Here is a 9,817-nt window from a genome sequence, read left to right as displayed (position 1 = left end):
ATTTAAAAAATAAACATGTGGGGGAAACACTGCAAAACAAAAATCATGTAAGGGAAACACTGTAGTAATTCATAGTATTTTTTTTTTTAAAAAAGCTACAAAGCTAAGTTCTCAACCAGCTTAATATATATATATATAAAAAATCAAGATCCGTGTAATAAAAGTATGATAACTAAATTATTTTTTTTTTCACATTAACAAACTAAATTAAAAAAAAAAAAATCATTAAAAAAAAAAAAACATAGAAAAAAAAGCAAAAAAAAAAAAAAAAATCAAGTGTTTCACTGTGTGCATAGTGATACATTATATGTAAAAAACATAAGAAACAAAAGCGAGGAAAAAAAAAAAAAACAAAGCTGCTACAAAAAAAACCCACGCGTTAAAAAAAAAAAGAAGGAAAAAACTACTAAAAAAAAAAACCAAAAACAAAAAAAATAAATTGCCACAAAAGAAAAAACAAAAAAAAAAATTGCCAAAAAAAAAAGCAAAAAAACGCGTTTTAGTAGTAATTACTTAATTATATGTAAAAAACAAAAGAAACAAAAGCGAGGAAAAAAAAAAAAAAAAACAAACCTGCTACATGAAAAACCCACGCGTTAAAAAAAACATGTAAAAAAAAAGAAAAAAAAAAAAAAGCTGAAAAAACATTAAAAAAAAAAAAAAGCAAAAGCAAAAAAATAAAAAAGAAAAAAAAAAGAAAAAACTGCCACAAAAAAAAACCAAAAACAAAAAAATGCCACAAGAAGAAAAAACTAAAAAAAAAAAACTTTAGCTACAGTAAAAAAGCTACGCGTTTTAGTATATTACTTAATTATATGTAAAAAACAAAAGAAACAAAAGCGAGGAAAAAAAAAAATAAACAAACCTGCTACAGTGAAAAACCCATGCGTTAAAAAAAACATGTAAAAAAAAAAGAAAGAAAAAAAAAGCTGAAAAAACATTAAAAAAAAAAACAAAAGCAAAAGCAAAAAGAAAAAAGAAAAAGAAAAAGAAAAAGAAAAAACTGCCACAAAAAAAAAACCAAAAACAAAAAAAAATGCCACAGAAGAAAAAACTAAAAAAAAAAAAACTTTAGCTACAGTAAAAAAAGCTACGCGTTTTAGTATATTACTTAATTATATGTAAAAAACAAAAGAAACAAAAGCGAGGAAAAAAAAAAAAAACAAACCTGCTACAGTGAAAAACCCACGCGTTAAAAAAAAACATGTAAAAAAAAAAAAAGAAAAAAAAAGCTGAAAAAAACATTAAAAAAAAAACAAAAGCAAAAAGAAAAAAAAAAAAATAAAAAGAAAAACTGCCACAAAAAAAAAACCAAAAACAAAAAAAAAAAAATGCCACAGAAGAAAAAACTGAAAAAAAAACTTTAGCTACAGTAAAAAAGCTACGCGTTTTAGTATATTACTTAATTATAATATAATAATATATAATTATAATAATTATTAGAATAATAATGTTATATATAATAATAATAATAATTATAATTAAAAGGTGTGGGGAAGCTACAGTGCCCAAAAAAAAAAAAAATTACCATGGAAGAAAAAACTATATAAAAAAAAAAAGCTTTAACTACAGTAAAAAAGCTATGCATTTTAGTATATTATTTAATTATATAATAATATAATAATATAAATTATTATATATAATAATTAATTATTATATATAAGTATAATTAAAAGGCGTGGGGAAGTTAGAGTGCTTTACCCACACCTTTTAGAGTTTTTTAATAGTTTGAGAGATGATCAATTTTACAAAAATAAATCATCAAACATTTTAAAACTAATTTTAAACATAACTTGGTTGATATTAGTACTCAGAAACAAAAATTACTAGACTCCCATACACTCACTAGATCTAAGGTTGTTTCTTCAATTTTAAGGGCGGTGATGATCACTACCTAAAAGGGAGAAGATCGAAGGCGAGAATATATAGTGGCTGTTTTTGCCATCACCATGGCTGCTATTCCTGTCGTTGTCGTTGCTTTTTATTTTATTTATTTTACTGTTTTCTTCTCCCTTTTTTCAACATAAAGCTAAGGGTAATGGCTCGGCTAGAACGAAGCACTGAGGCTGTACAGGAAAGCTGAATTTATGGGTTTGACGTTTTGAATGACCTGTAAACGCGGGGACGGCCATGACTTTACTCCACAGCTCACCACGTGGCTATCACGTCAATGACGCCAAAACTTGCCTTTGGAACATAAAATTTGACCGTGAGATACGTTGAGTTAATAATAAAAGTTTATGGATCATCACAAGTATTCACTCTTTCTTTGATTTTCTTTAATTTATGAATTGGGATTAGTTTTCACAAATATTTATTAAATTATTTTAAATATAATTAGACTAATAGAAAATGAAATATTCTTTAAAAAGAGTTTAATCTGAAATTAAAAAAAAAAAAACTGAAGTGAAAGTTGAGTTGTTGTTATAATAAATGTCCTATTTATTTTTGTATTTTAAAATTGTTTTTGAAAAGAATTATTATTTTTTTTATTTTTTTGTTTAAAATTAATATTTTTTTAATATTTTTAAATTATTTTAATGTGTTGATGTCAAAAATAATTTTTTAAAATAAAAAAAAATATATTATTTTAATATATTTTCAAATAAAATAAATTTTAAAAAATAATCAAAATCACTCTTTTAAAAAATTAAAATAAATAAAAAATGTTGCAATGCTAGTAAAACAAAGGAGGATCTGGTTACTCAGGATGTGACAAAAGAGCCACCAAATACGGGGTTTTTTTTTTTTTTGGGTTAATGACTAAAAGTGATTTCTCCTCCAAAATTCTCTTTCTTTTTTCTTGCCATCTCCCTATCACGCACGAGGTTTGCAATTTTGAATTGTCTTGATCTCTTGGCTATTCAGCCCACACATGAGTTTTATCTATTAAGTCAATGTTTAATTGTTTCTTTTATTGCATAACCTGGACCTTTAAACAATAAGTAAAGCCTTACATGCTTTATTATTCTTTAAAAAATGACAAACCTTGTCCCTTGGTTGGATGGTGCTTTCCTAGGGTGAGAGAGTTCTTTTGTTTTTTGTTTTTGTTTTTTGTATTTTTATCCTTTTGAATTGATGTGTGTTACATCAATGAATAAACATATCAAAAGTATTTGGGTTGTTTTTTTTATATTTGTAGTATTCTTTTGAAAGAATTATAATTTCAAAAATTTACTTTTTGATGTATTTAATTTTTAATGTGTTTATTTCAAAATCATTCATTTATTTTTATAATCAAGTCAATATTGATATTGTTTTTTAAAAAATAAATTAAAAAAACCAAAAATATTTGGACAAAGAAACCAAAAGTGTAAAAAACAAATAGAGACCACGCTGATTTTGGGTTGCTTGGTCACCAAGTTTGCTTAGGAATCAAGAAATTAGAAGGAAAAAAAATATTATTTTATCAATAGAAATAGTGAGGGAATCTCTCACACAAAAGAGAAAATAATTGTTGGAGAATTAACTGGAGCAAAATAAAAAACCATCTATCCCAAGAAAAAAAATAACCCCCTCCAATTCTCTCTCTCACTCACTAGCTTATACTCTCTAACACACATCCATTCAAAAAGCAAAATATAAAAGAAAAAACTCTCTCACAAACCAAATAAAAACCTAGCCTCATTTTTTTCTAAAAAAAGGCAACAAAGTCGTGTTGTCATTAACCAACTCTCCCTGGATCCTCATGACAATCCTTTTTCTCCACTATGAGCAACTTTTGACAAAACCAAGCTCAACAACCTTTCCTCCCATTGATCCTAACCATGACAACGCCTTTTCCACTGAAATGACACAACCACTATTCCCTTTCCCAATCTTCACAAATAGAACCAACCACCATGACACGACCAAAAGATTGATGTCTTATCCAAGTGCAAAAGTATCGAAGTTATAAATAACCCGGTAAGACCGAGGTCGAACCACGAGGAGGTGAACTATATAAATTACAAATAATATACATATTTAATAAAATAAAGAGTTTATGAGAATTTTATGGGATATTAATGTAAGGATTAAACAATGATAGAACAATTGTCAATGTTAGAGGATCCACTAATAGTATTAGAAATAAATATAATATAAATTCTTTTTATTAATCAACTAGAAACCACATATAAAGAAGATTCTAATTGAATGATTTATTCTTAATAGTTCATTATAAATTGTTAACATGATCATATTAATTATCTTATTTAAGTAACACCAAACTTTTAAATATACAAGAATTCATGATGCTAACTTATATTAACAACAAATCAAGTTTCTTTCATAGCATATGTGTAGGTTATACCATACAGTTAGCTATGAAAGTGCCAAGCATTTGTTGTACCAAGTGTTATACAACACAAATCTAGATTAACCATTTAACAAGCAATGTATTAAAAATTAGTAAGATAAAAAGATAAGACATGTTAATAACAAACTTTCTTGAATATAAACATTGAAGTCCATGTTGAGTTTATATTATACGTATTCTAACACCATTAGAGAAACATTTTCACCTTGACATAATAAACTTAGCTAAACATAATGAAGAAGAGAAACATAAATAAACAACATAAGAACATAAGTATAGTAAAGGAAATGAAAAGCATAAACAAGAGATTAAGGAAAATATAACATGAAATAAAACTTAAACATTACAAAAATATAAAGAAAAAAAATAAAAAGCATGATCTTGATCTGAACGACTAAGATGCCTAAATGCATGGAAAATACCACCTTTCATAGGTCAAAATTTGAAACTATTGATTTTATGACTAATTGTTGAGTGGGTGGCCACATCTTGACTTGATGACAATCCTTATCTTCTTGTCTAAATAAAACGTCATTGATAACGTCTGAATTTGAACCAATTATACCATGAAAGTTCTAGGAAATTGTATCAGCTTTCCAGGAAAAAAACATTGAGGTCATTTGGACTTCTAAAACTCAAGATATAGGCTAAAAACTGAACAATGTCTGGGCTGTATGACAGATTCAGACTTCTCTATTGTTGCTATAATTTGGACTTGAAAACGACCTTTTTAAATCTTGGACTTCACATGAAAGTTTTAGGCCTATATCTTATCTTTCCATCCATATAAAGAAGACTTAAATCCGAGATCTACAACTCCAGATATGACTCAATTACTGAATAGTGTTTCAGTTTGGACTGAACCAACATCTCTTTTTTAAGTTTGGCCCTCTCTTTGTCCTTTCAATTCCAGCACTTAAACTCATCAATCAATCCTTTCATTTACATGGTAGGCATGCATTTAAGATGAACATTTAACATAAATTAAAGGTATCTTATATTATTAGATATGTTATTATAAAATATGTTTTAGTTAAGAAGTTATTGATACTTCAAGTGAAAAATGATAATATAAAACGTTGATAAAGATACACTTTTAAGTACTAATCACACCACAAGACAACCCACAAACCTCCACAAAACAGCCTCATACAATAACATAGCCATTCCACCTCAAATCAGCTAAAAAACAGGTTCTCTATATTTCTCCATCTGACCGTCGTCAACCACCACTAAAGGTACCAACAAGAAGCCAAACAAACTGACCCATGATATATTCCACCCAACTACTCTAGTTTCACCGTGTAAAGTGTCGTAACCCATTTTTGGGTCCCCGCATAAGAAAAAGAGAAAAACAAAAATTAATTAAAAAAAAAGGTAAAAAAATATATAAATAATAAATAAATAAATAAATTGATTGAGGAGGTTCAAAGATATAAATGTCGAAATTTAACAGTATATCATTGACTAGTGAGAGCCCTATTGATTAAGGAAATTTTATTTGAGGAAGGAAAGTACAAATCAAATATTTTTAGACTCAATTAAATTTTATTGAAGGTTTAATTGAATTATTGAAGGGTTTGATTACAAGAAAATTTGATTTTTAAGTCAATTTGGGTTTTAATTGGAAGAAATTGAAGTTCTGGGGTCAAATTATATTTTTTTAAAGTTGATTGGGTCAAATCAGGGGCTTAATTGCATGCATGTTGAAGTCTGGTGGCCAATTAAGTACTTAATTGAAGAAATCCAAAACCAAGGACTACAATGAAAAAGCACGCAAATTGAAGGCTGGTCTGAAATTGATGCATTTTGGCTCCATTTCCTTTAAAATGAAATGACACGTTTTGGGCAAAATGACGTCGTTTCATGTAATGTTTTTTTTTTTAAAAAAAGCAAGCTTACAGTGCCGTTTTGAACGGCACCATAGGTTCTTCTTCTTCCCCTGCACACGCAGGGAACATGGGAAGAAGAGGTAGCTTTCCCCTGCCTTTCAGTCCTTTCCCTCTCTTCTAAAACCCGAAAAACCGGCCACGACCCATGCCTACACAGACCCTGCCACCACGCCACCATGATAGAAAAGTCAGGCGTGCCAAAAGCTGCGAGCAACTCCCCGGCTCACCTTACCCTGCACCATGGCAGGAGTAGGGTGGCCCTTCCCTCATCTGCCTATAAATAACAGAGGAGGGAGTGCCGAATGGAGAGGAAGAAAAGGGTGAGGGCTGGCAGGATTTTTGAAAGAGAAAGGAAGGGTGATCGAGAGAGAGGACTAAGTTTTTGAAGAGGGACCGGAAGATAGAGACTGAAGAGAGAAGAGAAAGCTGAGAACAACATGAGAGAGGGGTTATAGAAAAGGGGAGGGAAACAGTTGGGGACGACAGAGGAGAGAAAACTGAGACTAGAAGAGGAAGACACAAACGTTAGTGTCGCTGCGCCACAGAGGAGAAACACAGCCGCAGTCACCGGGCTTCCCGACAGCTGCCACCGCCATCCTGCCACCATCAACACTGCCACCGCCATAGTAGAACCAGAGAGGAAGAAGAGGAACAGAACGGAGAGAGGGAAAGAGAAGACAATGAAAAAACAAAGGAGGAGTTGAGGAGAGAAACAGAGGAAAGAAGGAAGGAAAACAGTCGCCGCCTACTCCACCACCTTTAGCGCCAGCATCGCCACTGCTCCAAGTAATTTTCTCCTCTCCCCTATCTGTTTTTTAGCTTCAGCTTCATTTGCATGCAGAACATTTACGTTCTGCAGCAAATGAAGATTTAATTAGCTAGTTACTGTGTCGTGCATAGTAACTAACTAATTATATTATTTGCTGGTTACTCTGCTGCGCACAGTAACCATCCTTCTTTTACTTATGGGCTGGAACATCAGCCCAACCCATGCGGCTGGGCGGAGTCCAGCCCATAGTATATGGGTCAGGTCAGGCCCAGCCCAAGATGGTTGGGCCAGATCCGGCCTAGGTTTTTTTTAAAAAAAAAAATTCAAAAATATTTGTTTGTAATTTTACAAGTTTCACATGTATTTTTATGTCATTTTGATTAATATCAAGCAGTGTTTTTATGTTGCTAAAAATACAAAAATCCGATATTAAAATTCCCGGTTTTTGTCAAAACTTCCAAAAATACAAAAAAAATAAAAAATAAAAAAAATTCTTTTTTGTGTGTGCATACAGCCAAGTATCTCCAAGTTAAAAAATCATATTGTGTTTTTTTTTTTTTTTTTTTTTATGTACACCAAAAATCAATGTTTAGCATGCATTTTGACTTTAATAACCAGTTTACTAAAGTCAAGAGAACATTGGCTAAAATTTCAAAAAGAAACAAATTTTTTTTTTGTTTATCTCTTAGTATCCAGGGCATGACATTACACGTAATTCGTATTCCGGATATTTAATTCTTTTTTCGAACAATAGAACCTGGGGTATGACATTATATGTAATGCATATTCTGAACAATAAGAAACCATAACATGACTTAGATTTTATTAGACAAAACAATGCAGCCTACCTTAGGTAGGGCATAGTTGGGGTGCTAACACCTTCCCTTTACGCAACCAGTCTCCGTACCTGATCTCTAAAGACCAGTTTGGGTTCCTAGTAACCAGAATACTAGGTGGCGACTCCCGGTCCATTTTTCACTGATTAAAGACAAAGAATTCCTTGTCTCACCATATTTTCCACAATAGATAGATACATACCTCACTTTCATGAAAGGGGGGTGGTGGGCGATCGCCGCATTATGTCGTACACGTGCGACAGAATGGCGACTCCACTGGAGACCTTGTGGACTAAGCATTATTTTGTCTGATTTTTGGTTTTGTCTGTGTTTGTCGTTAAGATGATTATTTTTATTTACACACTTTAATTTATGTACATATTTTGTTCATGTATTGTATAGATCTGTTTCATGCATCATTCTTTTTTTGAGAGTTTGTATTACAAACTTTAGGTTAAGTGGGGGACTAGCAGCTTACCTTATGACTTTTAGTCAAGGTTTAAGTTTGTGTAAACCCCATCTCTTCACTGAGTGCTTAGACTGGTAATGATTGGTACATGTGCCTTCCCATTACCTGCTGAGCCCCCATATTGCCTTTACGAGGACGATCACTGGGACAACAAAAAACCCTTTTAGAGACTGAATAGCCAACCTACCCTTGTCAAGCATAAAAGAATTAGAACCGGTCTTTAGGGTGTATGCTCCACAATACATGTTTTTGCATAATACATAAAACTAACCATAAAACATATTGGTTTTTAGGTCTTTTAAAACGATAAGATGGCCATCATTACAAAATTTACTACGGTGGAATATGGACAGATTTTTGAATTGTCACAACTATCAAATGGAGGTGTCTTTAGATGTAATGCAAGGAAGCTTCCAGTAGTCAAAGACCTGAATTGCATGATAAATGAGATGAATAGAATATTGGTTCATAGTCAGAACATTGATGAGGCAGCATTTTCCAAGAAGTATGGGCGATTGCTAGAAATTACAAAGATAGAAGTATTGAACCCAACAATCAAAGCCCTGATTAACTTTTGGGATCCTGATTACAGATGCTTTTTCTTTGGAAATGTGGATTTGTGTCCCACTGTAAAGGAGTATGGAATGTTGATGGAGTTTCCCAAACACTTGCACAGGGTTTATTTCCCTTTGAGAAATGACAAGATAATCCCTGAATTGTCAAAATTACTGAAAATTCCGTATTTGAGCAGATTTTTAGAGAAGAATGCCAGCGGTTTAAAGTGGAAATTTCTGGAGGTTGAACTAGAAAGAAAAAAATCGCAATATGGATCGATGCTCGAAAGAGATTGGTTAATCGCTCTAGGGATATATGGTCTCGTGTTATTTCCAAGCTTAACAAGAGTTATAAGTCTAGAAGCTACTGTTGCATTTGTGGAATATGAAAATACTCATGTCAACCCTATAACTGCCATATTAGTTGAGACGTTCCTGACCCTCAACCATTTCAGAAAGACTGGGAAAGGTGCAATGAGATGTTGTACTCAATTATTATACATCTGGATGGTAAGCCATATTGAAACCAAAAGGCCGATCTTTAATAATTTTTGGTGGTTTAACAAAAAACCCTTGAAGATAGTAGCAGAAGAAGAATGGGGAAGCCTGGGTGATCAAGGTTGGATGAAAAAGCTACAAGAGTTACCTAGTAGCCACTTTAGTTGGAAAGCCCCTTAGGTCAAATCGGTTGATGTCCTAGTCTGTTGTGGATAAAAATGCTAGGTACCTTTAGTTGGGATCACCGGTTATGTCAGCTATGCTTCGACCCTGGTGATAAGACAGTTAGGCGGCATACAACACATCCCAAAGACTGTGGGACTTGCTGAATTTTTCGGGTTTTTCAAGGATCAATCCGCGCTAGAAGTTCTTGAAACTATTAAACAAGATTGGAGCCACTTGACTTTAATTCAAAAGGAGTCTGAAAGGTTAAGAGATCCCTGACTGCTGCTTCTAGTATGCCATGTTCTGAAGACGGGCCTTTACGAATTATAGAAGG

This window comes from Populus alba, chromosome 1, assembly GCF_005239225.2.
Source record: "Populus alba chromosome 1, ASM523922v2, whole genome shotgun sequence".
Taxonomy (NCBI): domain Eukaryota; kingdom Viridiplantae; phylum Streptophyta; class Magnoliopsida; order Malpighiales; family Salicaceae; genus Populus; species Populus alba.
Note: the sequence above shows the minus strand (reverse complement) of the source record.